We start from the raw sequence: 27,716 nt of genomic DNA, 5'->3' as shown, positions 1-27,716 counted from the left end.
ATACGTGTGTGTGTGTGTGTGTGTGTGTGTGTGTGTGTGTGTACGTGTGCAGTGTGTGTATGTAGTGTGTGTGTATGTGTGCGTACGTGCACGTGTGTGTGTATGTGTGTGTGTGCACTTGTGCAGTGTGTGTGTGTGTGTGTGTGTGTGTGTGTGTGTGTGTGTGTGTGTGTGTGTGTGTGTGCAGAGTGTGTGTGTGCAGTGTATGTGTGTATGTGTGTGCCTGGTTTTCCGCTGCACACATACCGTGAATACAGACGGCCATGATTTGGGCTTGCAATCAGCGCGATGAGCGAATACGCATGAAGCACGCGTTTGTATTGATCGTTTCTCCAGCAGGAACAAAGGCGGGAGTGAGCTTCTTGAAGCAAAAGGTGGTGGGGTTTTCATTGATTGCAGCTATGGTGGTCGTGGTGGTGCAGTAGTTGAAGTTGTGGTATCTGGGAGTACAGACATATGCAGTGGCTTCAGTAAATAAAGGGAAAAGCGTACCTGACCTTGTTCGTTTGTTCGAAGAGTAGATGCATGATGAACTCCTCTTGAATACCTCATCACGGCTGCACCTGCTCGATTCTACCACCATCAAACACGTTGGGTTCCATTTGCCCAGTATAATCGCACCAAGCACAAATGGCTCGATCGCTCCCACCTTTACACAGGAGACGAGATTCCGCAAGACTCTCCCTCTCCTTAACCACCCGATGCTTCGACTTTACGCAAGAAAATGGCGCAAGAAAAACTTTCTTAAAGAACGAATCGAATAAAAGCTCACACATACAGGGGCTATCTCCCCAAAATGTATTTTTAAAAATACATTGTACAGGTGTCAATTATCGCTCAAGGAAGAGCAAAACAACAAAGGGGTGCAGAGTGTACAAATCGACAAAACAGATGCAGGTAATAAAATGGCAGAGACAGACAGTTATAGATTGGGTGTAAATGATCATGTCCTTAGAGACTGGGTTACACCCAAGTTGACAATTGCCTGCCACCTGTAGGTGCTGCAGGAGGGAGGAGCAAGGCATGGCAACACATCACAATACTGTTCAACAAATGGGTAAATGGGAAGACAAAAAATATTAATTAATGAATGAATGAATAAATAAATAAAGTGAAATAATTAAATTAATTATTAAAATTAATTAAATTTTAAAAATAACATAAATAAAAAAATTTAATACAATAAAAAACAAGAAGACATCATGTGGAGCACGATACTTGCAAAATGCACCCCCTACCCCCAATAAAAAAAATTCCATTGATACAGCAAATTGTCCATTTCATCAAGATTAAAATTGACAATCTTGATCAAAGCTCGGGTCAATAGGAAGAAAAGTGACGGTTTTTCAGATGAAAAATGATGATTTTGGAAGGTTGACCTTGAGTTGACCTTTGACCTCAAAAATGGTTAGTTTCCCTATTTAGTGACTCAATGTGCAAATTCTGTTCAATTTTCAAGTCAATCGGATGAAAATTGGTGATTTTAGAAATTCAGCCTACGTTGACCTTTTGGCCTATGTTTACCTAAAATATTGCTACGGTTTTGAGATTGTCACATTGAAGTCATTAAAGGTTAAAGGGTTTCCCCCCCATAGTTAGTCACACAAGCAACATAAAGGCCCATTTGTAGTATAGTTATGTCTTAGTATGTGTAAGAATAGGCCATTTCCCCTCTTAGTGCCTGCGTTGTGTAAAGACAGGAAAATAGGCTCTGTGTGTGTTGAGCTTGAGATTGAGGCGCAAATGAGGCATTGGTCGGGGATGACCAGAGGTGGTGTATGAGTGGTGTATTGAGGACGGATGGATTTGTGTTGAGGGAATTGACTTGCATGGTGTGCAAGTGGAGAACAGGTGTGTGAGCACAAGAGGTGTACAAGAGAGCTTGGTGTGTGGAATGAGTGTTGTGGAATGAGTGGTGTGGAATGCATGGTGCGAAGGAGTGAATGGGGGAAGATGGACCCCTTCACGAATACCCGGGGAGGGTAGTTTAAAGTCAGGTAGAGGGCTTATGTAAATTGTTTGGATATTGACATCTGTGGTGCAGGTAGTGGCAAGGAAGTGCTTGGATGGGTGCATGAGTCAGTGAATGGCTGGGCGTGTGGGCTTTGTTGGTGCGTATGGTTATTGGGGCACTCCGCCACTGATAGTCTGTCGGCCAGGTGAGGCCGCAGGTAGGCTCTGGGAGCCAATCAGAGTAGTGTTCAATGGGGCCCGAGGATCCTAAGAAAGGACCCGGGTAGCCCAATGCCAGAGAGGGCATCAGAGGGGTGAGAGAGCCAGGAGGGGCCTTCCCCAGTGTAGGGTAGTCGCAAGGAGCAAGGTAAGCTCGGGTGGCGACTTCAGTGGCGGAGGTGCGCAGGTAGTTGGACCTGCTGGTGGAGCCACATGACCGAGGCCTGAAATTGTGCAAAGGCACAGTAGTGAAAAATTGGGGAGTGAGACCCCAATTGGATGGCATCACAGGATGGTCAATGGGAATTGGTTTTTAGAACCACATAGTTTAAAGATGCCGATTGGCAGCGCAAGACCCGGGTAGTGTAACCGAGTTAATGTTATTAGAGTATAGTTAGGATGAGAAATCTCTTCGCACCATCCACATCCACTCATCAAGGAGACGGAACTCCACACCAGGTTTTGTAAACAATTTGAGTGGGTAAGATGCATCTCAACGTGATTTGACAATGTGTTTATTCCATCTCTTCCTTCTTGGGAGGGATTGGATGACAAATTTCGTATAGAGGGGGATATGGGAGACAAGACGTAGTGACGAATTTGTAAATTGTAAATACAGGGAGGGGCAAGGGTAGTGTAAGCTGACATGGGGGGAGGGGGGGGGATACGAACGGTTAGGGACGAGCTTGCTCTGCTCGCTCTCCCGCGCTCCTCATGTTGCATTGCCTCGTATTGATGTGTACCTTTGCATCCTTTCCTTTGCCAACTGTGCTTTGTCATCCTCCCCACCCATGGACCCATTTTGGAGGGGAGTGTGCAGGAACACTGAACTGTGCAGCTGCACCATGTGGCACCCCCTGCTGCATTTTGCTGCACCACAATACACCTTATGGACCACATGTTCTGTGGCCTTGCCTTTTTGCTGAGTAGTCATTTGCTGCAAACTTACCTTGCACCGGCGGACCACTGGTTTTAAATGGCGTCGATGTCACGCAGTCGGACCACATGAGATTGGCCCTGCTGGCAATAAAAACGGACACGGTTTGTACATTGTATTCTGGTGTGCCAGGAAAGAAGACCTTTAAGTTTTTTATTATTATTGCACACCGTAGATGAAGCAGGAAGCAAGAAGATGCAGCCAAACAGCAAATATGACATTTGAAATGTGAACTTTATGGTGAAATGTGTATTGGTGCATTGGTGCATTGCTGTGTTTCTCCCCTCCAAACTTCTTTCAAAAAAACGAACAGGTCCTGCATTATAGAGATGTAAATAATTAGGCTTAGTGTTGTAAATAAGATGCTACCCACCGGCTTTATGTTTAGTTTCAAAACAATTCCGCAATTCGGTTAGCTGTGGGTGTGAGTCTGTTAGTTAGTTACACAACGCAGTAGGTGGGACATATCTAGTGTTGTAAAACTGTCACATACAGGGAGTTAGATTAAATGTTAGAGGGGAACCACATCTAACTGTCACACATAATTTTAAAACTAGTCCCAAACCTTTCTCAAAACCGGTCGTTCTCACTTGTGTGGGTTCGACTCGGGGACGAGTCTGGCAAGGGAGGGGGGCAGTGCTACGGTTTTGAGATTGGCACATTGAAGTCATTAAAGGTTAAAGGGTTTCCCCCCATAGTTAGTCACACACGCAACATAAAGGCCCATTTGTAGTATAGTTATGTCTTAGTATGTGTAAGAATAGGCCATTTCCCCTCTTAGTGCCTGCGTTGTGTAAAGACAGGAAAATAGGCTCTACTTGCCACCGATTTCCCAGCCACCCTAGCCTCGATCCAGTTTGTTAAGCATTGGCTGCCCACTAGTCAAGTAACACGAGGTAGCCCTAAAAAGGGTTGTGGTGGCGTTGAGATCGGGAGCGGCAGAAGGCGATGACGGTAAGAGCCACCAGCCAATCAGGGCTCTAGCGGCATGGCGTGAGAGGGCGTGGTGAGGCGTGTCTGGTGAGTTCGAGAAGGTTCGCGGGGTGTGCATATATAAGTCACTGCGCAAAGCCCTTGAACAGGACCTGTTGGGAGAGGACTTACTTGCATCACTAGCGTGGGAGGACTTGAAGGGCTTGAACGGGGGTGGCGAAAGGATTCGGACTCGCAAGTGGAGAGCGTTGCAAAGGACTTGTTGGGGATATGCGCGTTGTTTGAGGACTTGCGCAGAGAGAGAGAAGAAGAGGCGTTGAACTGTACAAAGTACGCGGGCGCAGCCAGGCGCGGCGGTAACGCATATTGTGCTTTTCACCCACGCGAGTAAGCGTGGCCATAGCCGCAAGTGAATAACCGCCAGCCGCGTCAAAGTCCGCTCCCTACCAATTCGCCCCGTGATAACTCGCGCCGTTCAGACGACACGCGGAGAGCTCCTGCCTTCACCTACTCCAAGGGACGTGCCGGGGTCCGGAGAGAGAGCTGCATGGAAGCCATCCCTGTATGTGCTGGTGAACATCGTCCTGCCATCTGCAATCCCCGTGTGAGTGTGTCTGTGAGATGGGCCCGTGTCCTTGGGTATTAAGTAAGACTGTTTTTAAGGATTTGCTCTGTGTCTCTGCTCTTGAATCATTGTGTGTAGTGTAAATAAACCTGTTCTAACTTTCTTCCCAATTCGATCGTCTTTGTGATTTCGCCATTGACTAAGCGTGGTATGAATATAACCGCTTGAATCGGGTTCCACCATCTAAACGGTGCGGATCACGTGTACGCAACCGCTCGGCGTATCAACACATGTGGTTCGTGCGAGCTTTGTCTCCTCGCTTCAGGGCAGCGCGAGTATTTAGGTAATAGCGAATTTGGTCCTGATACCCTATTTCGCGCTGTCCGGAAGGGACGTCATAGGTCTCGGGTCGCACCTGGTCAGTCAAAGACAAGGGGACTAATCCCCCCTTGGTAAGGGGAGAAGGCCGGCGACAGATCCGCAACAATATAATACGTGGTTGAATTCAGTGACCAGATATGCAAGTCCTCTTCAAATTTCAAGTCAATTGGATGGAAATTGAGGATTTTTATAGATATTTGGCCTATGTTGACCTTTTGGCCATGTTGACCTCAAAAATACTTGGTGGTTGAATTCAGTGACCAGATATGCAAGTCCTCTTCAAATTTGAAGTCAATTGGATGAAAATTGAGGATTTTAGAAATTTGGCCTATGTTGACCTCAAAAATACTTGGTGGTTGAATTCAGTGACCAGATATGCAAGTCCTCTTCACATTTCAAGTCAATTGGATGAAAATTGAGGATTTTAGAAATTTAGCAAAGTTGGTGACCTTTGGCCTCTGTTGACCTTTTGACCTATTGACCCTAAAAACAATAGCCTTCTTGCTTTTGACCAACTCTACCATTTGGTGAAGTTTCGTGGAGATTGGTTGAAAATTGTGACCTGTAGGCCGGTGACAAACAAACAAACAGACAGACTATAAAGGTGATATAATATAACAAATATCATGAAACATTTACATTTTGTAGTCCATTGTATAATTTAAATAAACATAAGTGCAAATTTCGCATGTGGAAAAACTAAGTACACCCTTGGCTCTAATAGGTGGTATTGCCCCCTTTGGCAGAAACAACCTCAAGTAGGTGTTTCTTATAACTGTCTACCAGTCTCTGACATCGACTGGGAGAAATTTTTGCCCACTCCATGCAGAATTCTTTCAGCTGTGCGATGTTTGAGGGGTTTCTTGCATGCACAGCTCGTTTCAAATCCCCCCACAACATCTCGATGGGATTTAGATCCGGGCTTTGACTTGGCCATTCCAGAACACTCCATTTCTTTCTTTTCAGCCATTCCTTGGTGGATTTACTGATATGTTTAGGGTCATTGTCATGTTGCAAGGTCTACCTTCGGTTGAGCTTCAACTTTCCAACAGATGGCCTCACATTATCCTCAAGCACCCTCTGGTGCAATGAAGAATTCATAGTGGATTCTATGATGGTGAGCTGCCCAGGCCCTGATGCAGCAAAGCTGCCCCAAACCATAATATTTCCACCACCATGCTTTGCAGTTGGTATCAGGTTCTTGTGGTCAAATGCTGTCTTTGGTTTTCGCCAAACATGTCTTCTGGTACTGTGGCCAAATAGCTCTACCTTTGACTCATCTGTCCAGAGCACATTGTTCCAGAAGTGCTGGTCTTTGCCAAGGTGTTCATTGGCAAACTTTAGTCTTGCCCTGATGTTCTTTCTGGACAGCAAAGGTTTCCTCCTGGCACACCGCCCATGTAGATCAAATTTGTGCAGCCTCTTTCTCATGGTAGAATCGTGCCCTTTGACATCAACAGTGGCAAGAGCGACCTGTAGGTCCCGTGATGGCATTCTGGCGTTCTTCGGGACTTCTTTCAGCATCTTGCGGTCTGAACTTGCTGGGGCGGCCTGGCCTGAACAAGTTGGCAGTTGTTTGGAATCTTCTCCACTTGTAGATGATCTTCCGGACAGTCGAATGATTTCTTTCAAATTGTTTGGAGATCTTTTTAAATCCCTTCCCAGACTCGTAGGCATCTATAACATTATTTCTGAAGGCCTCAGAGAGCTCTTTTGATCTCAGCATGGTGACGCCACCACTTCAACAACAAAGAGCAAACCAAACTAAATGTCTGAGGTTTAAATAAGACAGGTTCATCCAAGATCCTCTCTAACTATGTTCTAATCATTTGCACCTGAGCTGGTGCACCTGATTCTAATTTTAGGTATTTGAAGTAGTGATAAATGTCAGGGTGTACTTACTTTTTCCACATGCGAAATTTGCATTTATGTTTATTTTAATTATACAATGGACTACAAAATGTAGATGTTTCATGATATTTGTTATAATATATCACCTTTATTTATCAATATTGTTGAAACTAGGGCATGCCCGTACTATATATATATCTAAAATTATATCCCCCCCCCTCTATTTACATGAAATGGTTTGGTTCATGAAATGGTTTGGTCCATTCGCAACGCCAAAGCGAACGGCGAACGCTTTACATGAAATGGTTTGGTCCATGAAATGTTTTGGTCCATTCGCAACGCCAAAGCGAACGGCGAACGGCTTGCGAGTACAGTGACAATCCCCCCCCCCCCCCCCCCCCTCTATTTACATGAAATGGTTTTAATTAGTTTTAAAACATAGTTTAACGCCAACATAGCGGCAACATAGTTTGCCAACGTGAAATAAATGCATACGCTCTCAAATGTGCCGTCCGAGGCAGAGTGTGTTCGCCACGTTCGGCACACGCGATAGCTCGCTGCTCTCTGATTGGTTGAATCGTTTTTTGGACATAGCTCGGTAAGTAATTGTCCGATTAATATGAAACCTTGAAAAGGCACATCCTCGGGTCCCCAGCAATATACCTGGCAAGTTTAAAGTATATCGGACCGGTAGTTGTCGAGAAACAGCGGTCGCATACACACACACAGAGATTACTGGAATTATAGATAGATGAAGATCAAATAGCTGTATGTTGAAATATGTTGAAAAAGTCAAAACTTTACATGGGGTGTACTTACTTTTTCACGTGACTGTATATTGAGGAAGATACAAGTGTGTCAAAAACAAGAAGTGTTATCGAAATGGCGGGAGTTTTCAAGACCTCCAACTTGTCTGTGGTGTGAGAGCAGGTGCCTCATGGGCCCTGGAAAATTGTCATAAGATGCTGATGATGGCTAGGGTTTTGGCTTTTTCTGCATTATGGATTGCCAAGTGGGGTGCTGGAGCTCCAGCCCAAAATAGAGAGCAATACTCCACTGCACTCACTGTGTATGAATGCTGTGTGTGTGTGTGTGTGTGTGTGTGTGTGTGTGTATGTGTGTGTACCTCGTATGTGTGAGGATTGGGGCGATACCAATGAATAATTTAACCTTGGGAGGATGGCGACTGTCTCCAAAGGTGACTTTCATGTTACAAATGACATCATTTGTGAAGAAGAAAAAAGTTATAAACGGCATCAAATTATCCTGAAAACTTCATCCATTGTTCAATTTGCTGAGTCTCCTTGGGTCTTGCACTCTTTGCATCACTCCCGCATGGAAGAGCAAAACTACAAACTTTTGCTCGTCCTTCGCAGTCGTGTGCGTTGTTTCATAACACCAAAAATGCAGGGTCATCCCCAGTCCTTTATTCTTCTCTTCTCCACTTGTGGAACCTCATGATCCATATGCGTTCAATACCATTCTTCCCTCCAGGGCTTCAGTTTGACAGTTACTCCACCATCTCAGGTCATCCTACATCCATACCTGTGATATTTTCTATCCTCATTAGCCCTCTCCTACCTCTTCAAATATACTTACACATTACAATGTTTCCTTCCGTCTTCTCTCTCCTCCCTTATGTCCATGTGTTGAGTCACTACACATTTGTTAGTGAGTATCCTTCTACCTTGTATCACCTCACTCTTCCATGAGCCGACACTCTGTATCCAAATATATTGTTACAGATCGCGGTTAGATGTTGTAGACCGAGCGGTTGGTGACAGCGACCTAACAAACTTACCCGATTCCACCCGAACTTTGGCCGTATCGCACCACAGCTGCTCAATGAGGGAAAAGACAAAAACGACCGAATGCAAAGAGGAAAAGGAATAAAACGAGAAGACGGACAGAAGAGTGACTGGGTTTATTATTATTTACACACAAGCAAAAAGCAAGCAGTCACGTTTATTTACAACACATAAGACGCAGGTGACACAGTGCAAATTTTAGCTTATCTACAGACTTAATTAACCCAGGACAGAACAAACAAAAGACACTGACTCACGCGGGGAATTGCAGGAATGGCAGGATGTGGATGGCTGGAGGGAGAGGGAGGTCCAAGGGGGTCCCGCAGCACAACCGGCGCGTTTAGCAGCCGCCGTTCAGGCCAGGCCCCACGCTGCTGTTTTGGCTGCTGTTTTGGCTGCTGTTTTGGCTGCTGTTTTCGTCGCGTGCTTTGCCAGGCCTTGTCCCACTCGTCTGGTCCAAACCCTCAACTCTTTCTTGTTTCTCTCACTCCTCACCACCGACTCCTTACCAACGCAACCACTGACCCTCCTCAGGCAACCGACTCAGACCAACTCAGACCAACTCCTTGTGACCAACTCCAGGCCTTTCTGTCTTCTGCTCTCCTCTGTAAAAACGCATCTCCTCCTGGACACGCCCTGCGTTGGGTTATATAGGCCCCTGCCCCTCAACCTTTGCGAACCTCCCCGATCGCTCTTCCTCCGCCCTCTCTAGCCAAACCCCTGGCTCATGGTTGGTCGAGTGGGGCTGGCTCACTCCTCCCCTCTATGACGAGGTGGAGACACGCCTTTCTTCCCCAACCCTACCTCGTGGCCAATGGTGGTTGAAGAAAACCGCCCAAAATGCGGAAGGCAATTGGAAGGGAGGTTTTGGGAATGGGAATGGAAGTTTTGGGAGTGGGAATGAAGGGAATCTATCTCTTTCACTGGTGCAATGGAGTATTTCTATTAATGGGAGACACAGCCTTATCCTAAAACACAGAATAAGATATAACTATCGAACATGGATATTCTATGATTGGCTGACGTGTATGCTTGTGGACTAATTATGGAACGCCCTTTTGATCTTTACACAGCTCCGGAGGCAGGAGGCACAGAATAACAATAACAACAATAATAATAATTCACACCAATTTACCACAATACAACACAATCAAAAAAAATATACAGTCCTCATATCCGCAACACTGCACCCTCCTCCTCTTAGGCACGTCCCGGGCCTACAACTTTTACTTTTAGTGTGACACGTAGGTGTAGTCCCCTCTACTTTTAACCTGACCCTGAGTGCGACAGTTTTAAAACATAAATAAATGTGTCCCGCTGCTCCATTGCACCCTGCCTAACAGACTTACGCCCACAGTTAACCGAATTGCGGAATGGTCTTCAAACTATACACTGACGGTGGGAAGCATTATTTACAATGACGCTATTTTTATTTACAAAACTAACCCAGGACCTGTGATTGTTCTTTCTGGGGGGGAGACAGTCTGCTCTGCATCGACGCACCATGAACGCACCCAAAAACGCACCAATACAAGCCCAAGCACCAATCGGTGCAGTCACCATTGTTCATCAATGTTCAACAATAAAATAAATTCAACAACCCCTAACCCTGCAGGTGATCTCTTGCTCTTCGGCTCCCTCTGCTGGTTATTATTATTTGGTCTTCCAGATGTTGTCATTCTTTTGCTTTGCTTACTGGCGGCCTATTTTCAATAAAGTGTGCCCAATGTGTCCTTTTTATTTGCTTTATTTATGGCCCACAGGGCCGACTATGTGTGGTTCACCTGTGGGGCATCGGTGCCCTGTGGCCAAGGTCCGCCAGCAAGATTTCGGGCCCTCATGGCCGGTTCCAGCAGAGGGGCCATGCCCCAACCCATGGGGTCCATAAGTGGTGCTCGGCCACAGACATGTGGTCCATAATGTGGTGCATCGATGCAGACAGCTGGTTCTGGGAATTTCGGGCGCACAATGGCCGACCCACGTACGCTCCCCTCGGCGCCCAACGGCGCACAGGTCATGTGGGAGACAAAAGAAAGACAATTGAGCGAGGAGTAAGGTCACAAGGGTACACGTCAATAAGGCAATGCAAGGCGAAATGCGTACGGAGGGCGAAGTGAGAAAGCTCGTCTCTACCATACGTCACCCCCCTGTCACCTACCCTACCCTTGCCCTTACCCCATATGTACAAAAATCTACCCATTTACAAATTCGTCACTACTGTCACGTCTTCCCCATATTTCCCCTATACCAAATTCGTCTCCACAATCCCTCTACTTCAAAATTTGCCATCACCAATTCATCATCAATCCTCATAAGGAGGGGGAGATGAAATTACGCACAATGTCACACCCACGTCATGATGCGTCTCACAATCCAAACATTTGCATCATAAAAAATAATCAAAACATGGCATGGTGTGGAGTACCTGTCACCTCAGGCGAGTGGATGCAGATGGTGCGAGGAGATCCTTCATCCTAACTATTTTCTAAATGACTTTAACACACTTTACACTACCCGGGGTCTTTCCCTGCCAATCCATTGGCCAACTTACACTATGGGTTCTAATAACCAATTCCCATTGACCAAACTGTGGTGCTTCTCAATTTGGGGTCTCACTCCCCCGATTCATCTCCCGGTGCCCTCGCACAATTTCTGGGCTGCGACGTGTAACTCTCCCAGCAGGTCTACCCACCTGCACACCTCCACCACTGTAGTTGCCACCCGAGCTTACCTACCTCCTCACCCTAACCTATCTAACTGGGGCAGGCCCCTCCTGGCTCTGTCACCCCACTCGGTGCCCTCTGGCACTGGGCTACCCGGGTCCGTCCTCCGGATCCTCGGGCCCCATCCACAACAACTACTACCGGCTCCCAGAGCCCACCTGCGGCCTCACCTGGCCGACATCCTTACAGTGGTGGAGCGCCCAACCAACTACACACACTAACAGGCTACACGCCCAGCCATTTCCACAACACTAATGCACCCATCCAAAGACCATTCTTTCACCCGCACCACAGATGCCAATATCCAACCACAATTTACCTATACCCTCTACCTAACACTTACACTACCCGCCCCGGGTATCCGTGATGGGGGTCCATTCTTCCCCCATTCACACCTTCGCACCATCCACTCCACTCCACAATTTCCACCATACTCACTCCACGACCATCCATTCCAATACTCCATACCATTTATTCCATACACCTGTCTTTCATTCACCTGTCGTTGCACACCTGTGCAATCCTACCTGGTGCCACCTGCACCCTCCTCCTCTTCCTGGACCATTTGGTCAACACAACACGCAATCACCACTACTCCCTCATACACTGCTCCACACACCTGTTCAGTTGCACACCTGTGCAATCACACCTGTTCAATTCTCAAACACACGGCATCATCTCAGCTAACTACTCCCCTCTGAAACTTGCGCTTCCCAGTCGTCCCTTTAAACTATTGCGCTCCCACGTCATTATCATCCACACTAAACTACCTGCGTCCCCACTACAGGTATCAGTCACTAACTAACCTTAACGTTACCTAATGTCATCTTCTAGGGCCCTATCAATATCCTAACCCACCCGGGCTAGTTTTCACTGCCATACACCCCGTAACTAGTGCGCATTTGCCCCACTGTGAGGGATGGTGGATTTGCCATCCCACCACATCGGGGGTCTCTCACTATAAATTTTGCTCGTCCAAATTCCAACCAATTCAAAAATTTTCCATTTACTGCCAATTCTACCCATACCATCATCAAATTTTGCTTTTTTTCTAATTTCGGGGCCAAAACACTATCCTCATCACCCGTCTACTTATTACATCCTCTCGGTGCGCCAATTCACGTCTACAGCCCGGCTTCGTACAGCCGAGCAATGAACGCGGATTCTTTTGTGCCGGCGGCTGGATGCGTCCCGCATTCGGGGCAGGGGCGGGGGCTTACCCGGGCCGAGATCCCCCGCACCACCTCGGCATGGAGCCATCCAATGTCCCGATCTCGACCTGCCGGCACGTCTCAATAGAAAGTGGTCGCCATGACGACCCTTCCTATCGAGCCGCCCGCTCCGCCTAGTGGAGCCCGGACGCGGCCGTTCCACGCGAGGCACAGCGTGGATCGCGCACGGCGGTCCTTTCGAACCCGCCGTGGCTCGGATCCCCGCTGGTTCTCGCGGCACGCGAAGCCCGGCACGCACCGAGGGCCCGATTCGGCTATAAGTCGCTCTAACCGCTAAACCGGTTACCGTCGACGCTTCACCTGGATTCTTACAAGCATACGCTACCCCTTTCTTGCTCATACATGCAGCTGTTCCCATTCTCCTCGTACCTTTCCTTACACACCTCGGTACACTCATTCCGCTCACAGCCTTGGTCACACACCTGACCACCGAACACCTTGGCACACATTCGTCGCTCGCACACCTCACCAACACACCTCTTCGCGCCCCTTCCTCGGTCACCTCCTCTGTGACCATCACAGGTGTGCTTTCACTCGCACACCCCACCACGTGCCTCACGACCAATTCCAGCGTGCATTCCCACTCACGCTCTACCATTCCAGGTGTGCATCCTCGCTCACCTGTCACAACCAACTCACGCTCCTTGTCACTCTCACTACTCTCACCACTACTCTTGACAACGCACTCACCCTTACTCTCGACAGCGCACTCTTTCCTCATGCACCTGTCCATTACACACCTTTCTCGCGCACTCTTCCGCACATTGTCCCGTTACACCCTCTGTAACACTCACCACAGGCATGCATTCTCCCTTACTCTTGACAGCATGCGCTTTCCCCATGCACCCGTCCGTTACACACCTTTCTCGCGCATCCTCTTGCGCACACTTTTTCGTTACTTCCTCTGTAACACTCACCACACCGCGCTTCCATGTACCCCCTCGCACACGCGCTTCGACCGACTCACTCCTGACGGCACACTCACTCCTCGGCGTGCACTTTTTCCTCACACACCCCATGGTCGGACATTCTCGCACACCTCTTTCTTCGCACACCAGACCTGTCGCACACTTCACCAACGGCCTCTCACGAACACCCGGATCCAAACCAATCCCCAAGCCGACTGAAGTTTTCCTCACATCATATACATTGCCACTCACCTCCGTACCTCGTCTCCGCTCCTCCTTTGCCACCTGCAAACTCTTTATTTGGTTAGTGAGCATCACATTATGAGTTGAGCACCGACCTTGTACCAATTCCATTACCTCCTCCTGGATTTCTCTTTTAGTTTCTGTCCATCCCTTCTTAATTTCACTCACCTCTTCTTCCACTTCCTCTAATTTTTGTTTCACCTCTTTTATTTCTCGGTGCGTCTCCTCAAGTTCGTCCTCTAAGGCTACCGTGACCGTCTCTATGTGCATCCTCACCTGCCGGTCCTTTGTCTCCATTATCTCTGTCACCTCGTCCACCCTCATTGTCAGTTCCTCACGTACCATCTGACATTGCCTCTGTGTCGCTATCAAGTCATTTTTAATTTCTTTTTGTGTCGCCTTTAACCCTCCGAGTACTGCAGTGTTCCTTTGAACCTGCTCCACTAACTTCGTTTGTCCCTCTGTCAGCTGTTCCACCTCCTCCGTCAGATCTTCTATTCCCCCTTGTAACTTTGCCGTATTATTTCTCACCTCTTTCTCCATACGCTTCTCACCTCGCTTTACCTCCTCGCGTAGCCCCGAAACCTCCTCACTTACACCTCGTCGTATCTCCTCCATCTGGTTCCCCATCTGTTCGATTTCCCGGGCGGATTGCTCCCCTATTTCCCACAATTTGTCTTCCATCCTATTTTCTAACCCCATTAACCCATTTTTCACCCCCTCTAACCCATTGTCTAACCCCTCAAATTTAGCTTCTAGCCGTTCCCCCATTTCTCCCATTTTGCCCCCCATTTCGCCCCCCAATCGCTCACTATCAGCCCTCGCTCCGTCCCTCATTACCTCCATTTGGCCCCCTATCCTGTTTTCCATCCCTTTGAAATTATCGTCTGTTTTTACCATAAAGGCCATCATCTGTTTCATAAACAGGTTCAAATCCATTGGCATCTCGGGTTCGACTACCGCGACCATGGGCGTGGCTAAATTTGGTGCCGCTGTAACCACGTGCGCGAGAGCGCCATTTTGTGCACCTGATACTCCCTCAACCGCCTCCTCATTGCTCCCCTCCATTTGATCCTGGGTTACTCCTAAACCCTCTATCTCTCCCACCGGCATCCCGTCACCTTGACCAGCCATGGCGCCATTTCAAAGTTCAGGTTTTGTAAAACAAAACAAATTTCGGCCGCTCCAAATTTTTGACCAAATTTTTTCTAGATGTTTTTTTTTTTTTTAATTTGGTTCGGGCTCCGAATCCCACTCCTGACACCAATTGTTACAGATCGCGGTTAGATGTTGTAGACCGAGCGGTTGGTGACAGCGACCTAACAAACTTACCCGATTCCACCCGAACTTTGGCCGTATCGCACCACAGCTGCTCAATGAGGGAAAAGACAAAAACGACCGAATGCAAAGAGGAAAAGGAATAAAACGAGAAGACGGACAGAAGAGTGACTGGGTTTATTATTATTTACACACAAGCAAAAAGCAAGCAGTCACGTTTATTTACAACACATAAGACGCAGGTGACACAGTGCAAATTTTAGCTTATCTACAGACTTAATTAACCCAGGACAGAACAAACAAAAGACACTGACTCACGCGGGGAATTGCAGGAATGGCAGGATGTGGATGGCTGGAGGGAGAGGGAGGTCCAAGGGGGTCCCGCAGCACAACCGGCGCGTTTAGCAGCCGCCGTTCAGGCCAGGCCCCACGCTGCTGTTTTGGCTGCTGTTTTGGCTGCTGTTTTGGCTGCTGTTTTCGTCGCGTGCTTTGCCAGGCCTTGTCCCACTCGTCTGGTCCAAACCCTCAACTCTTTCTTGTTTCTCTCACTCCTCACCACCGACTCCTTACCAACGCAACCACTGACCCTCCTCAGGCAACCGACTCAGACCAACTCAGACCAACTCCTTGTGACCAACTCCAGGCCTTTCTGTCTTCTGCTCTCCTCTGTAAAAACGCATCTCCTCCTGGACACGCCCTGCGTTGGGTTATATAGGCCCCTGCCCCTCAACCTTTGCGAACCTCCCCGATCGCTCTTCCTCCGCCCTCTCTAGCCAAACCCCTGGCTCATGGTTGGTCGAGTGGGGCTGGCTCACTCCTCCCCTCTATGACGAGGTGGAGACACGCCTTTCTTCCCCAACCCTACCTCGTGGCCAATGGTGGTTGAAGAAAACCGCCCAAAATGCGGAAGGCAATTGGAAGGGAGGTTTTGGGAATGGGAATGGAAGTTTTGGGAGTGGGAATGAAGGGAATCTATCTCTTTCACTGGTGCAATGGAGTATTTCTATTAATGGGAGACACAGCCTTATCCTAAAACACAGAATAAGATATAACTATCGAACATGGATATTCTATGATTGGCTGACGTGTATGCTTGTGGACTAATTATGGAACGCCCTTTTGATCTTTACACAGCTCCGGAGGCAGGAGGCACAGAATAACAATAACAACAATAATAATAATTCACACCAATTTACCACAATACAACACAATCAAAAAAAATATACAGTCCTCATATCCGCAACACTGCACCCTCCTCCTCTTAGGCACGTCCCGGGCCTACAACTTTTACTTTTAGTGTGACACGTAGGTGTAGTCCCCTCTACTTTTAACCTGACCCTGAGTGCGACAGTTTTAAAACATAAATAAATGTGTCCCGCTGCTCCATTGCACCCTGCCTAACAGACTTACGCCCACAGTTAACCGAATTGCGGAATGGTCTTCAAACTATACACTGACGGTGGGAAGCATTATTTACAATGACGCTATTTTTATTTACAAAACTAACCCAGGACCTGTGATTGTTCTTTCTGGGGGGGAGACAGTCTGCTCTGCATCGACGCACCATGAACGCACCCAAAAACGCACCAATACAAGCCCAAGCACCAATCGGTGCAGTCACCATTGTTCATCAATGTTCAACAATAAAATAAATTCAACAACCCCTAACCCTGCAGGTGATCTCTTGCTCTTCGGCTCCCTCTGCTGGTTATTATTATTTGGTCTTCCAGATGTTGTCATTCTTTTGCTTTGCTTACTGGCGGCCTATTTTCAATAAAGTGTGCCCAATGTGTCCTTTTTATTTGCTTTATTTATGGCCCACAGGGCCGACTATGTGTGGTTCACCTGTGGGGCATCGGTGCCCTGTGGCCAAGGTCCGCCAGCAAGATTTCGGGCCCTCATGGCCGGTTCCAGCAGAGGGGCCATGCCCCAACCCATGGGGTCCATAAGTGGTGCTCGGCCACAGACATGTGGTCCATAATGTGGTGCATCGATGCAGACAGCTGGTTCTGGGAATTTCGGGCGCACAATGGCCGACCCACGTACGCTCCCCTCGGCGCCCAACGGCGCACAGGTCATGTGGGAGACAAAAGAAAGACAATTGAGCGAGGAGTAAGGTCACAAGGGTACACGTCAATAAGGCAATGCAAGGCGAAATGCGTACGGAGGGCGAAGTGAGAAAGCTCGTCTCTACCATACGTCACCCCCCTGTCACCTACCCTACCCTTGCCCTTACCCCATATGTACAAAAATCTACCCATTTACAAATTCGTCACTACTGTCACGTCTTCCCCATATTTCCCCTATACCAAATTCGTCTCCACAATCCCTCTACTTCAAAATTTGCCATCACCAATTCATCATCAATCCTCATAAGGAGGGGGAGATGAAATTACGCACAATGTCACACCCACGTCATGATGCGTCTCACAATCCAAACATTTGCATCATAAAAAATAATCAAAACATGGCATGGTGTGGAGTACCTGTCACCTCAGGCGAGTGGATGCAGATGGTGCGAGGAGATCCTTCATCCTAACTATTTTCTAAATGACTTTAACACACTTTACACTACCCGGGGTCTTTCCCTGCCAATCCATTGGCCAACTTACACTATGGGTTCTAATAACCAATTCCCATTGACCAAACTGTGGTGCTTCTCAATTTGGGGTCTCACTCCCCCGATTCATCTCCCGGTGCCCTCGCACAATTTCTGGGCTGCGACGTGTAACTCTCCCAGCAGGTCTACCCACCTGCACACCTCCACCACTGTAGTTGCCACCCGAGCTTACCTACCTCCTCACCCTAACCTATCTAACTGGGGCAGGCCCCTCCTGGCTCTGTCACCCCACTCGGTGCCCTCTGGCACTGGGCTACCCGGGTCCGTCCTCCGGATCCTCGGGCCCCATCCACAACAACTACTACCGGCTCCCAGAGCCCACCTGCGGCCTCACCTGGCCGACATCCTTACAGTGGTGGAGCGCCCAACCAACTACACACACTAACAGGCTACACGCCCAGCCATTTCCACAACACTAATGCACCCATCCAAAGACCATTCTTTCACCCGCACCACAGATGCCAATATCCAACCACAATTTACCTATACCCTCTACCTAACACTTACACTACCCGCCCCGGGTATCGGTGATGGGGGTCCATTCTTCCCCCATTCACACCTTCGCACCATCCACTCCACTCCACAATTTCCACCATACTCACTCCACGACCATCCATTCCAATACTCCATACCATTTATTCCATACACCTGTCTTTCATTCACCTGTCGTTGCACACCTGTGCAATCCTACCTGGTGCCACCTGCACCCTCCTCCTCTTCCTGGACCATTTGGTCAACACAACACGCAATCACCACTACTCCCTCATACACTGCTCCACACACCTGTTCAGTTGCACACCTGTGCAATCACACCTGTTCAATTCTCAAACACACGGCATCATCTCAGCTAACTACTCCCCTCTGAAACTTGCGCTTCCCAGTCGTCCCTTTAAACTATTGCGCTCCCACGTCATTATCATCCACACTAAACTACCTGCGTCCCCACTACAGGTATCAGTCACTAACTAACCTTAACGTTACCTAATGTCATCTTCTAGGGCCCTATCAATATCCTAACCCACCCGGGCTAGTTTTCACTGCCATACACCCCGTAACTAGTGCGCATTTGCCCCACTGTGAGGGATGGTGGATTTGCCATCCCACCACATCGGGGGTCTCTCACTATAAATTTTGCTCGTCCAAATTCCAACCAATTCAAAAATTTTCCATTTACTGCCAATTCTACCCATACCATCATCAAATTTTGCTTTTTTTCTAATTTCGGGGCCAAAACACTATCCTCATCACCCGTCTACTTATTACATCCTCTCGGTGCGCCAATTCACGTCTACAGCCCGGCTTCGTACAGCCGAGCAATGAACGCGGATTCTTTTGTGCCGGCGGCTGGATGCGTCCCGCATTCGGGGCAGGGGCGGGGGCTTACCCGGGCCGAGATCCCCCGCACCACCTCGGCGTGGAGCCATCCAATGTCCCGATCTCGACCTGCCGGCACGTCTCAATAGAAAGTGGTCGCCATGACGACCCTTCCTATCGAGCCGCCCGCTCCGCCTAGTGGAGCCCGGACGCGGCCGTTCCACGCGAGGCCCAGCGTGGATCGCGCACGGCGGTCCTTTCGAACCCGCCGTGGCTCGGATCCCCGCTGGTTCTCGCGGCACGCGAAGCCCGGCATGCACCGAGGGCCCGATTCGGCTATAAGTCGCTCTAACCGCTAAACCGGTTACCGTCGACGCTTCACCTGGATTCTTACAAGCATACGCTACCCCTTTCTTGCTCATACATGCAGCTGTTCCCATTCTCCTCGTACCTTTCCTTACACACCTCGGTACACTCATTCCGCTCACAGCCTTGGTCACACACCTGACCACCGAACACCTTGGCACACATTCGTCGCTCGCACACCTCACCAACACACCTCTTCGCGCCCCTTCCTCGGTCACCTCCTCTGTGACCATCACAGGTGTGCTTTCACTCGCACACCCCACCACGTGCCTCACGACCAATTCCAGCGTGCATTCCCACTCACGCCTGTTTGGCCAGTGGTACGCGTACCACAGGTTGGGAACCATTGCTTTAACCCCTGAGGCGAAAACTCAATGACAGATTCCGAAACCAAAGCTACGTAAACGGAGGATGGAGGGGAGCGGCGAGACCCCTGCAGCCTTATCCATTAAATTAAGCACCCGGAAAACTGCGTTCAGGTATATGTACAAAAGTAATGCAAGGATTTATTAAATGAAAGCAAGGACAGGAAAAAAACACGCGCCGGTAAATCTAATGCCTAATTTGGGATCCCACACACACACAGATGGAGACAAGACGAGGGAATATGAATTAATGAAAAGAACACGTTCGTCGTGTAATGGTGAACGCGGAGCTCGGTCTTATCTGGTCTGTAATCTTGCGTGTAACACGGCCCCCCTCGGCCGCCACCAGGCCCCGCTCCACGCTCCGATCGTTTGCACACGAAGTGGGCCGAGCTCCGAGCTCCGATCCTCTCGCCGCCCACGAGGTCCGTGCACCAAGCTCCAAAGCACCCAACGCAGGCCAGCGGCTCCACACGAGGTCGATTCGAACCACAGTCCTCGTCTCTGCGAACTCAACTCTCTGGATCAAAACCAACTGTCCCAATCGCGTTCGGCGCTCGTGACTCAACTCTGCGCACGAAAAGTCCAACTCTGCGCACTCGAACGAACTGCCCTCTCAACTCGGGATCCAACTCACAACTCAACTCGACTCGTCTATTCAGGCCGTGAACAGCGAACCAACTCGTCTAACAGTACTCCTGCTCAACTGCGAACCAACTGGCGTTCGGCGCTCGTTCATCAACTGCCAAACTGCCCGAAAATGGCGCTGAGCCTCGTTAATATCCCCGGCCGGTGACGTCAGCTTTGGCACGCTGCCAACCAATCAGAGCCTCGTAACTTCCCGCCCTCTGTCGACCCGTTTCGTGCCTCCCGCGTCCATTCGCGCCAAACGAGCACAGCCCTCCTGGGCGTGGTACTCAAGGTGGATCGGCCTGTCCGGAGGTGTAGGTGGCGGCGGCCATTATCGGCGGTGTCCTGGCCTGATTTCTTCCTAAGTCATGTCAGGGGGGAGGGCGTTATTTAGTGTTGCACTAAAGGTCCTAACTAATGTCTAAGTGGTGTGCAGTGCCAAAAGGGACAAAGGTTTGCCTAACCAGCTGAGACATACAAGGGCGCTACTCATTAATCCCTACACTACCTATCACTCGAACCTCCTGGTAGATTCACAATTATACATCTTAACCGACAAAACGCCTATACAGGAACTTATTACAGGGTAGTTTTCCTCACCGCGACACACAAAGCATGTTACCTACTCAGATCTAACTGCCCTACATATTGCTCTACCACAGACATCTTCCTTCAATCCAATATGCCTGCCACACCATATGACCAATGATATTTTCGTGATCAACTTTCGTTCCAAAAAAACATGTAAACAAGGTAGGGATGGTCACAAGAAATGATCTTGTAAAACCATCCTGTACATCTTTGAATTAATCGTTGTCCCCTGTAAATGGCACATCTTCCTGGATTTGGGTTCACAAGTCAATCACGCAATCACCACAAACACGAGCTGAAGTGTGTGTGTGTGTGTGTGTGTGTGTGTGTGTGTGTGTGTGTGTGCAGTGTGTGTGTGTGTGTGTGTGTGTGTGTGTGTGTGTGTGTGTGTGTGTGCAGTGTGTGTGTGTGTGTGTGTGCAGTGTGTGTGTGCAGTGTGTGTGTGCGTGGGCAGTGCGTGTGTGTGTGTGCAGTGTGTGTGTGTGTGTGTGTGTGTGTGTGTGTGTGTGTGTGTGTGTGTGTGTGTGTGTGTGCAGTGTGTGTGTGTGTGTGTGTGCAGTGTGGTTGTGCAGTGTGGTTGTGCTGTGTGTGCGTGTGTGCGTGTGTGTGTGTGTGTGTGTGCAGTGTGTGTGTGTGTGTGTGTGTGTGTGTGTGTGTGCGTGCAGTGTGTGTGTGTGTGTGTGTGTGTGTGTGTGTGTGTGTGTGTGTGTGTGCAGTGTGGTTGTGCTGTGTGTGCGTGTGTGTGTGTGTGTGTGTGTCTGTGCAGTGAGTGTGTGTGCAGTGTGTGTGTGTGTGTGTGTGTGTGTGTGTGTGTGTGTGTGTGTGTGTGTGTGTGTGTGTGTGTGTGTGTGTGTGCAGTGAGTGTGTGTGCAGTGTGTGTGTGTGTGTGCGCATGTGCATGTGCGTGTGCATGTGCGTGTGTGTGTGTGTTTGTGTGCAGTGTGAGTGCATGTGCGTGTGCGTGTGTGTGTGCGTGTGTGTGCGTATGCAGTATGACTGCGTGTGCGTGTGCGTGCGCGTGCGTGTGTCGGGATGGTTTCACATGATCATTTATTGTGACCATCCCTATCTTGTTTTGCATACTTTTTGGCAAACCATCCATACATCCTTTACCATTGAAAAAAATATTATTACTTATACAAAAACTATCCTTAGACGAGGAAGAACACCAAAGAACCAATGGACACAACAACAAAATCACAACATACCTTCCTCCAGGCCATCAGCCCCACAGCACAGCACCGGCCGAGCTACTACTACATAGTAAAGCCATCTGTAGTGGAAGTAAGCCCATACATTCTTTATGATGGCCCATTCGCAATTTATACCGACAAATCCCAATGTGGTGAAGAGAGTGAGAGAGGGAAAACAACAACCCTTCGGGAAACTCTACAAGTTGTCATTATCGCAACAGTCATTTATTTATTTTCTTATTCCATCCAAGATCGAGGTTCATGGAAGAGCAAGTGCATGCAGTTCTCAACTTGTTTTTCTACAAAAGTGCTTTTAAGAAGTCAACATAGCTCAACAAATCCGATCACATGCCCTTTAGCCCCAAGACCAAAATGCAAGGCCATGTAACAAAATGATAACCTCATCAAAACTATAGGCGGGCACCTTGGCGCTGAGGTCAAACAGCATGGGCATACAAGCTCCAAGTGCCAATTCTGTCTTATTGGCATCATCAGCAAGATCGATGATAGTAATAATTTGATAACAATAAACGAGAGGTTGCATATAAAACACCTTACCTTGCGCAATCTTGAGAAACAAGGACATGGGCGGGGTCTGCAAGCGGCAAATTTGATTGGTCGTGATGACGTAGAATGCCGTAATATTTTGTCCAAGTGCTGATAAACAGAAGAATTTTGAAAGTGTCAAAAAAGCGATTTGTGTTCTACAGTGTTGAGGTACACAGTTAAATTGAAATTTTTTGGAAGTTTACCGCCATCTTTTAGGCCATCTTATTTAGCACGTTACATGATAGTTCTCCGTGCCTGTTGTTTGTGTCCTTCATGACGTCCTTAACCCTTGGATGCAGTGATTGGGCCTCGGAGGCCCACAAGGTTTTTTTTCTTGCAAAAACTATGCTGTACAATTTTTTTTGGGAATGAGCCTCATTTTCACCGACTTTCATGTTGTTACACAAAATTCAGTGACATAAATAAATAAAAAATTTCATTCAAGCTCGTGGGAAAATCTTCATTCTTCACTTATAACCTGAAAATCCGACACGAATGCAGGCCTGGGGCCTTCGAGGCCCCGCATAAATGTTGTTGTACTACTATGTTATATCATTATTTTCTTGATATGAGCCTCGTTTTATGGTCCTATAACTTGGTTACAAATAATTCAGTGACAAAAATATGAAAATTAAAAAACTTTACACGAATACATTTGTGGGGCCTCCGAGGCCCAATGGTTGCATAGGTGTAGGATTTTTGATAGTGCGGACATATACATTCAAAATAAAAGGATTAGTGAATCATATTTTTTGAGCAAATATTCCTCCATGATCCTCAACTTTTTAGAGGAAAAACAAAGTTGAAAAACCAAGAACAAAAAAAAAGTTTTGCAAAAAAAATAAAAAGGATTCATTACTTGTATGGGATTCTTCCAACTAATAGGATCAATGATTCACATTTTCTGGGAAAATACACATCCATGAGCATCGACTTGGATTGAAAAAGGATATGAAAGAAAAAAAATCTATAAAAAAAAAAAAAACGACACGAATACATCCGTTGGGCCTCCGAGGCCCAATGGCTGAGTTTATGTAGGATTTTTGACGCCTGCATCTAAGAGTTAAAAACAGTAATTGAATGTTTGGAATTATTTTCAATTTTGATTGGCTGCCAGACAGGCCAAAAGACTAACATAATTATCTGACTTCTTTACGGGACGAATTCAGAACCAAAGTACTGCTAAACTACGGGTTTGTTTCCCTATTCATGTTCTGATTTGTGTTCAAAATAAAAGATTCAATTGAAATTAAGTTGTTCCTCGATCATAAACTGACATTTGCAGACACGCAGACGGACAAACAAAGTGAACCAATTGGCTAACCCCACATTTCGCTTTGCGTGGGGTAACAAGCTTCAAAATGCAAAGCTTTTGGCGAGTCCTGTGTAAATGGTTGACTCCACATTGCATGATGGATACTTTCAAGCAAATGCTTCATTGACACAACTAAACGTCATCAGTGATGTCAGACTGGATTGACCAATCAACGACAAGAAAACCGGATGGGAGAAATTCTCAAATAGACTGAGGTCCCACAATTCAAAAAGATATCTCCAGAATATTAACAAAAACAACTAGACCGGCACTCAGTAGAGAGCACACCTGTGCCAGGCTGAACTGTTTACGTTTTGTATTGCACTGATAGACCGGATCCGGATTCGAACCTGAATTAAAACCTAATTGGCCTGCTCTTGTCACTTAACCAACCCATCCACCAAGTTTTGGCATAATCCGTCCATAACTTTTTGAAATTTCATGTTATATATCGTTTTTGGCCTTCTCACTCAATGGTGAAGAATCACTTGGGAAATTATTTTAAAATGTCGTATCCGGATCCAGATTCGGATCTTCTACAAATTCGAATCGATTTGTCCTCGTCACACACCCAACATGTCCACCAAATTTCGTCCGAATATGTCCATAAATTTTTGAGACATTGTGTTATATATCGGTTTAGGCCTATCTCTCAATGGTGAAGAATCACTGAACAATTTTGTGATTTGGATCTGGATCTGAATCTTCACAAAAATAGTCAATTCTTCCATATCACACACCCAACCTGTCCACCAAATTTCGTCCGAATATGTCCATAGATTTTTGAGACATTGTGTTATATATCGGTTAAGCCCTATCTCTCAATGGTGAAGAATCACTGAACAATTTTGTGATTTGGATCTGGATCTGAATCTTCACAAAAATAGTCAATTCTTCCATATCACACACCCAACCTGTCCACCAAATTTCGTCCGAATATGTCCATAGATTTTTGAGATATTGTGTTATATATCGGTTAAGCCCTATCTCTCAATGGTGAAGAATCACTGAACAATTTTGTGATTTGGATCTGGATCTGAATCTTCACAAAAATAGTCAATTCTTCCATATCACACACCCAACCTGTCCACCAAATTTCGTCCGAATATGTCCATAAATTTTTGAGACATTGTGTTATATATTGGTTAAGCCCTATCTCTCAATGGTGAAGAATCACTGAACAATTTTGTGATTTGGATCTGGATCTGAATCTTCACAAAAATAGTCAATTCTTCCATATCACACACCCAACCTGTCCACCAAATTTCGTCCGAATATGTCCATAAATTTTTGAGATATTGTGTTATATATCGGTTTAGGCCTATCTCTCAATGGTGAAGAATGACGAAAAAAATTCTCAGATCCTGATCTGAATCTTCACAAAAATGGAATCATTTCGTCCTTGTGAAATACCCAACCTCTCCACCACATTTCGTCCGAATCTGTCCACAACCTTTTGAGATACCTTGTTCACAAACAAACAAACAAACAAACAGACAGACAGACAGACAGACAGACAAACACACAGGGGGTGAAAACGTACCCTCCATCCACCTGCGGTGGCGGAAGTAACAACCCCTAGGCGGAAGTGTTCTAGCCGCCATTACAAAGCTTCATTTTAAGCTTTGGAGCGTGTGTTTGCGCCTTGTTGGCATGACAAAATAACCTTTAGAATGCAAGGCTTTTGGAGAGAAGTGAAAGAGGGGGAGAGGGGAGAGAGAGGAGGGAGAAGAGAGAAGGGAGGGGAGTACAGAGGAATCTCTGCACAGAGCATCACCATTAAGCATCACCAGACCACCACCCAAAGGACAAAGTGTTCATTGGTCACCAGGATTTTCACGAGTTCACATGAATTAACACCAGGCCTGGACAACGGTGTTTCCGCATCATTGGCTTCAGAGAGATTGGTTTTTAAAGGTGTCGGTCCATGCTGAGATCACATAGCTTAGACCTGGGCTACACTTGCTCGCACTGTCAGCCCAAGGTGAACGGGACCTCTGAACCCGCGGCCAGAACACAGCACAAACCGCTCGCGCCCCATCCATCTTCCGAGCTCGTTCTATCCCGTCCGTTCGCTCCCGCGCTCTCCAGCCTGGGCGCATTACCTATTGATTTATCGATCGGCCGGCCCGCCTCGCCCGGGCGCCGCCGGCTGCAGCCGCTCGGGGTCCCGCACGGAGAACGGGCACGTCTCGACGGGGTCTCGCACGTTGCAAGGCTCGGCGAGAAACCCACGAGCGAGAGTCTTAATTGTGGAACGGATTTTGTGAGCGCCTGCCCACGTCCGTAGTCATCGGAGCTAAGCAGCGGCGCTCAAATCAGGACGATTCATGGAAAACGTCACAAACACGTGAGGTCCAGAATTCCCGCCAGAAATCGCGCCACGTGCTCGAAGTGCCTCCCGACTTCGCCAGGTGCAGACGGCACTCTATAAATTAAAATTGATCTTTGTAACACTTAACCTACGAGCTATATGGAAAACGGGTTTTTATAATCTCGTAATGCTACGTGGGGGAGGTGTTAGGGTTAGTACACCGTGTTACCGTCAGTCTCAAAACTATTGCCTCTCAGTTACCGCAAAATCTGCCATCTTTTAATTGGTCTTCAACCCTTGGGCCCATACTTTCGAGAGGCCAGGTCATTCCCAAAAAATCTCCCTCTCCCTCTCTCCCTCTTCATCCCTCTCTCCCTGTCTCCCTCTCTAACTCCCCCTCTCCCTCCTCTTCCTCTCTCTCTCTCTCCCTCTTCTCTCCCTCTTCTCTCTCTTCATCCCTTTCTCCCTCTTCTCTCTCTTCATCCCTTTCTCCCTCTCTCCCTCTCTCTTCATCCCTTTCTCCCTCTCTCCCTCTCTTCATCCCTTTCTCCTCTCTCCCTCTCTCTTCATCCCTTTCTCCCTCTCTCCCTCTCTTCATCCCTTTCTTCCTCTCTCCCTCTCTCCCTCTCTCTTCCTCTCTCTCCACCTCTCCCACTCTCTCTCCATCTCCCTCCATCTCTCCCTCTCTCTCTCCATCTCCCTCCATCTCTCCATCTCTCTCCCCCTCTCTCTCTCTCTTCCTCTCTCTCCCCCTCTCTCTCCTCTTCTCTCTCTCCCTCTCCCTCTCTCTCCCTCTCTCTCTCTCTCTCTCTCTCTCTCTCTCTCTCTCTCTCTCTCCATCTCCCTTCCTCTCTCTTCCTCTTCTCTCTCTCTTCCTCTCTCCCCCTCTCCCTCTCTCTCTCTCTCTCTCTCTCTCTCTCTCTCTCTCTATCTTCCTCTTACTCTCTCTTCACCTCTCCCTCTCCCTCTCTCTCCATCTCCCTCTCTCTCCCCCTCTCCCTCTCTCTCCCCTCTTCCTCACCCTCTTCCTCTCTCTCCCTCTCTCTCTCCCTCTCTCTCCACCTCTCCCTCTCTCTCTCTCTCCATCTCCCTCCCTCTCGTCCTCTCTCTCCTCTCTCTCCCCTCTCCCTCTCTCCATCTCCCTCTTCCTCCCTCTCTCCCTCTCTCTCTCCCTCTTCCTCTCTCTTTCTCTCTCCCTCTCCCTCTCTCTCCATCTCCCTCCCTCTCTTCCTCTCTCCCTCTTCCTCTCTCCATCTCCCTCTTCCTATATATATTATATATATATATATATATATATATATATATATATATATATAACACAGTTTGTGTGTGTGTGTGTGTGTGTGTGTGTGTGTAATGTTACCGGTAGACTCCTAAACGGAGAGGCTCACGTACTTGATATTTGGCACAGACATGGCCATTGAGCCT

At 47.8% G+C, this 27,716-nt stretch overlaps 1 long non-coding RNA gene across 1 annotated transcript in view; it reads right to left on the bottom strand.

Annotated features, from left to right (window-relative positions):
* Window positions 1–22,708: 22,708 nt before the first annotated feature.
* LOC137421966 (uncharacterized) overlaps window positions 22,709–27,716 on the bottom strand; it is a 74,930-nt gene continuing 69,922 nt past the window's right edge. The window contains exon 4 of the long non-coding RNA XR_013622635.1: window positions 22,709–22,767. This is a non-coding gene — a long non-coding RNA (uncharacterized LOC137421966). The remainder of the gene's footprint in view (window positions 22,768–27,716) is intronic.

This window comes from Myxine glutinosa, chromosome 2, assembly GCF_964187855.1.
Source record: "Myxine glutinosa chromosome 2, kmMyxGlut1.1, whole genome shotgun sequence".
NCBI lineage: Eukaryota > Metazoa > Chordata > Myxini > Myxiniformes > Myxinidae > Myxine > Myxine glutinosa.
Note: the sequence above shows the minus strand (reverse complement) of the source record. Positions and strands in the feature narration are given on the sequence as shown.